Source organism: Pecten maximus, chromosome 9 (assembly GCF_902652985.1).
Source record: "Pecten maximus chromosome 9, xPecMax1.1, whole genome shotgun sequence".
Lineage (NCBI taxonomy): Eukaryota > Metazoa > Mollusca > Bivalvia > Pectinida > Pectinidae > Pecten > Pecten maximus.
This window is the reverse complement of record NC_047023.1, coordinates 13,114,654-13,120,653: the sequence shown is the minus strand read 5'-3', so window position 1 is coordinate 13,120,653 and position 6,000 is coordinate 13,114,654.

Genomic DNA, 6,000 nt, shown 5'->3' with positions numbered 1-6,000 from the left:
CTAGATATCGCGAAATGTGGGTCCATAGAGGGAGATATGAGTTTTTATTTGTAGTTAATGTATCTATATGTGTGAAGTTAAAGTACACAAACAAAGCAATAACTGCAAAGTATATTTCATACACCATTTTGTTTTTCAATATGGCTTCTACTGTTGAGGTGAAATGTCTATATGACGACTGGGAAAAAATCTTTAATTGGTATTACTGAAGTTTTATTCAACACAAATAAAAAAAGTACAATTTCATTGAATAATATTGAACAGTTCTTTCATTGGCACCTGGAAACATAGAAATACACGGGGTAGCAGGAAACTTCTAAGGAGCTGTTGCCAAAGGCCTTCCTTGTTATTCGCTGTCAATGATTAGACTAAATGATTATATTAAATCTACAATTTGTGATATCACTAATTCGAATATATGGTATCATTAAATGATTTAACGATATCATGAATTCTAATTTACAGTGTATGATATTTAATGAATAGATTATATCAACAATTCGTATTGATATCACTTTATTCCTTGAATTGATGATATCAATAATGGAATTATTCATATAAATAAATCGAATAAATGATAACCATTAATTATGTCTCCCCCTTAAGTTTCGGAGAGACATATTGCTTTGTTCCCGCGAGGAGGGGATGCTTGGGATTGCATTTGAGTTTTGTAAGTCAGAGCTCACATGATCTGCTACTGAAAATATTAAATTTATTCATACGTTTGTTTCCGTGCGATAACTTGTATTCTTGTTAACAAATCGTCTCAATTTTTTTTTTTTTTTTTTTGTATTTATTTTATTTTTCAAGTTTTTCAGCATAGTAAAATACAAAAATATAACCCATATACGTTTATCTTAAACGGAACTCGGAACTGGGACCAAAACCCGTAAAGCTTATACATAATTGTTCCGTTTTTCTTAAACGGAACTCGGAACTGGTTAAACGGAACTTAAACGGAACTCGGAACTGGTTAAACGGAACTCTGGTTCCGAGTTCCGTTCACTTAAACGGAACTCGGAACTGGTTCCTAGTTTCGATTTTCTTCAACGGAACTGAAAACTAGGACCAAGTCTCGTAAAATTCATACGTGACTCATAACACATGTAGTTTTTCTTCTTCAGATTCGAGTCTCATATTGAGATAAAGTACATAAAATGTTTTCTTAAAAGGAACTCGGAACTGGTTCCAATTTTCGTTTTTTTTACACGGAACTGAAAACTAGGACTAAGTCCCGTAAAACTGGTTCTTAGTTCCGTTTATCATAAACGGAACTCAGAACTGGGACCAAAACCAATAACGCTAATACATAGTATTTCAGTTTTTCTTAAACGGAACTCGGAACTGGGACCAAAACCAATAAAGCTAATACATAGTATTTCAGTTTTTCTTAAACGGAACTCGGAACTGGGACCAAAACCAATACATGGTTTTGGTCCCAGTTCCGAGTTCCGTTTAAGAAAAACTGAAATTCTATGTATTAGCGTTATTGGTTTTGGTCCCAGTTCCGAGTTCCGTTTAAGAAAAACGGAACTAGGAACCAGTTCCGAGTTCCGTTTAAGAAAAATGGAACTTCAATGTATTAGCTTTACGGGTTTTGGTCCCAGTTCCCAGTTCCGTTTAAGAAAAACAGAAATACTATGTATTAGCTTGATTGGTTTTGGTCCCAGTTCCGAGTTCCGTTTAAGATAAACGGAATTCGGAACCAGTTCTAAGTTCCGTTTAAGAAAAACTTATACTAATACTTAATATTTCAATTTTTCTGAAACGGAACTCGGAACTGGGACCAAAACCAATAAAGCTAATACTTAATATTTCAGTTTTTCTGAAACGGAACTCAGAACTGGGATCAAAACTCGTAAAGCTAATACATTGCAGTTCAGTTTTTCTTAAACGGAACTCGGAACTGGTTCCTAGTTCCGTTTTACTTAAACAGAACTCGGAACTCGGAACCAACTTCAGGCTCCCTGGCCTTCTAGTACAACATCTTGTTTATTGCATTAGGCACAAAGCAGGGAGATGGATCTAACGAATCATTGGCCTCTCACAATGCTTGCACAAGACCGTCAATGCCCGAGGTACCCGGGCACCACGATCTTGAATAAAACAATTCGTATTTTGAATTTGAAGTGCTTGCGAATCAATCCACTGAATATGGACCCCACTCATTGCTGAAATACATGAAAACTGATAACTGAATACCCCGATCGTCACTGTTCCCTGTCTTACTGTACAGGGACCAGATTGTTGCACCTTGGGATCCAAGCTAGAATTACATCTACAGAATTTCCTTAACAAATTTCGAAAAAATCTACGACCTTTGCCTGTAGTCACTGATTGCTGCTACCGTTGGCCAATGTGCTTGCCACATTATGGCTTTCCGTCTTCCATAACACTTTTTGCGTCCTACCACGCAGTGCCCTACCAGGCTCCCATTAGTCTTACATCATCAATCTCCCTTCTTGTCGATGTCCTTGATCTCCAAGAATCAGTCCACGCTTCTAAGACCTTACTGCTATTCATATTTAAAATCTTAGCTCCGTACCTTAAACCTGCCTCGTCCCTATATACCACTTCGCCATAAGTCGATGTCTGAGCGATCGAACGTTCGTTCAATCGACGAACGCTTTCCAACCAAAACCTGAGATCATCTAATGCGTCTTTTGAAAAGTAAATATAAGAATCCAAGGGAGCGCTTGCTAATACATTAGTGTGTATGTATCTTCATATAAGCCTTATAACTAAGCATATATATAGTTGATTGATCAAAGCTACCACACCTGCTTAAACCTGGCTGTAACACCTGTGACACTTCCTGTCGTACAGGCCAATATACTTCTTAGTCACTTTTGTAATGTGTCCATTCTTTTCTCTGTTATAAAAACATTCTCTACGTTTATTTTCAAATCCAGTCTAACCAGACAGCTCCTACAGTCGGGCACTTTCCTAGGCTATCAAATTCATGTCGAATATGACTTTTTGCTCAAAATTCTCGAGACCGCCATCGAGATACAAGACCTTTTTATGACCAGGTGACCCCTAGAACTTAACCAGGTCACAAGTTACTTTGGAAAAAACATAACAGGCTGTGGAAAGGTCAAATGGCAAAACAATACACAAAAAGTACCTCTGTGTATCTAAAAAAAAACCACCACCAAATAACCCCTGTGTTCTTCTAAAGTCTCGATATGATGGTACGCCGATTTTAAATCAAACGAAATTAAATAATCTCCTTCCCTGAACATCTCTAATGCTGAAGCTGAATCCTCAAACCCAAAGTTAAATTTGTGCAAACAAGGATTAACGTGTCTACAGTTTCAAACTAGCCTCAACTTTTTGGTGTTACAGGCGACAGTAAATGGATTTATTACTTTTGGCGTATCCGAAACCTTTGAGACACAGCCTTTCTCCAAAAACCGCAAATGTTCCTCACTGACAAATGAAGTATTATGTCTAGACTACTTATTGTTATTTTCTAAGAATTTTACTCACAGGCGTTTGATACAACGGAAACTTGTATCTGTTACGTACAACATAATACTTAAGGATACGCCTCAATGCACTCCCATTCATATAAGCCTTACCCTTGACCCAGTAACTTGATCAGCTGAATTTACTTCTTACGTAGTAGACTCTCGTTCTCGACACAATTCAAAATTTCTAGACACAGGAACTCTCCTTTCAAGAAAAATATTGATACCTACTTTTTCTGATGCTTGTCCGACGCCACGTAGCTGTTGCAGACACTCGCTTTTCCAGTGTCCTGGGTTCCCGCAGTAGAAACATAGTACTGGCCTTCTGCTATATGGCTTTGGATCTTCCTTGTCCCTGTAGGCGAGGGGATCCATACGGGGAAAGCCGTTTACGTCGGAGTTATTTTTGAGCCTTTTCCCTCATTTAAGCCATATTCTCCGCTCCCTATATGCGTCGCTCGCCGTCAGAATCTTCGCCTAGTGTAACCAATATCTGAGGGATCCTTCAGCTTTACAAGTTACTGTCTATATTTTATAATATTCCTACCATGAGCTATTTTGTCGGCTGCAGTAGACGCACCGGGACTTTCCACGAGATCCGTTTTGGCCGCATGGAAATTCTTGGAAATAACTTTCTTCTTTATCCCGAACTGCTCCTTATTCCCTTTGTGCTTAACGTGAAAGGATTGGAGTTCATTTTTATTGTCCATACACGAAGAGGTTCATGGTATGGATCCAATAATACGCGTACCTGCCCGTCATTGCACGTGCTTACAGTATGTTGTACACTTATTGGATCATGATTCACGGAAATACCGCAATTACGTGCCTATTGGACAATTATTTGCCACTATTCTCCGAAACGCGAAAAATATTGAAATCTTTTCGAATTAATTACCTATATTTAAATCTCGAGAGCACGTTTATTGGTTGCAACCCTACTCTAGACAAAATAACTTGTCTGATACTTTGTTTAAAGAACACGATATGAATGATGTGACGTACCCACATCATTTTGATACGGTGATAATGTCTGATTTATCTCACATTCTTATTGCCTAATCTTTCTTTTTGTGCTGTTTCAACTCTTAGTGTCTCACTAGTCACTAGTTGCCATAGTAGTTCAATTCCAAGCATACAAATAGAGATATGATGTACATACGACTTTCTGTATACACGTCGAATGTCCCATACATATGGTATAGCTATAAAACATCAACCTGTCATATTCCAAGGCTGTGGAAGAATTTCCTTAGCGGTTCACATAGGCGACCGGGGTTCGAGTCCTCAATCGGACGTGGACGTGGACACAGTAAGATCCCTTGCGCGCTTCCGGCTTTGCCAATAAGCATGATACATATGAGTTGATATAACTTGTTCGCAATTGTTGCAAAAAATGATAAAGTTTACCATTAAACCGGAGCTTGGTAACTACAAATGAACTCGGTCATTATTTTTCACAATCGACTTCTTGAATGACTTTTACGTCATGTCGTCCTATAAATAGCACGAAAGTGAAATAGCAGAAGGCGAACTACGTTCGCACACAATAATTACGTCCTCACGGTCCAAATACGAGCATTGTAAATTCGAAAACGTCCTCAATTAACAATGATATCGAGAAAAAAAAAAAGAAAAAAAGTTCGATATTTTTTTAAAAACCATTGAATGCTGGACTAATTTGACGTGATATCCGTAAGTATTTAAGAATTTTTAGCTACACGTGGGGATGGCTGACAGATTTCATGTCTGGTTTTCAAGGATATAACTTATTCACTTCCTATGAGGCGTCTTTGCGGTATTAAATTCCGCTATACCGTGTTTAAGTGGGCATAAGTTACCAGAAAAATTCTAAGTCGATAAGGAAACAGCGGTTAAGACCATGAGAACATATTTATTGGTTATTCGCACATCACATTTTTTCGGTAACACCTAAATATAAAACAACAATAAATTAGAAGGACAATTTACGGATAACGAGAAAGTGCCTTTGTACTTGTTCTGTAAAGGGTGTGACATGGTGATGTATGGTTCACAGTTACTCACACATCCCAGCTCTTGCATTGTCTACATTGATCTTGGTGACACCGATATAGACACGGGCTATAAATTTCTTACATCAGAAGGTGTCTAGGGTGGGCTATCTGTTGTTGTTTTAAAAATGCAGGCTAAACGTTGCTTAATGTTTCCATTTATATTGAAACAGCAGATGGAGTAACTGTTTTCACCGCGCTGATATTCATAGCACATGTACGCTAGATTTACGTTATCTGTAAACAAAATAAATCGTTGATAAGTTTATATATAGCTTTAGTTATACACACTTGTATATATTTACGATACATAATACATCATATTTACAATATAAACACAATATATTGAAGGGGATTTGCTTCCGTCGTTGATTAACCGTCGCTAGAGAAATGACGATCGCCAAACAAACCGTTTTTATCTTAATGTACCTGGTATATGTTTTGTGACTAAAATCATCAGAAAAATCATGATTTTGAAGGAAATTGTAGAAAAC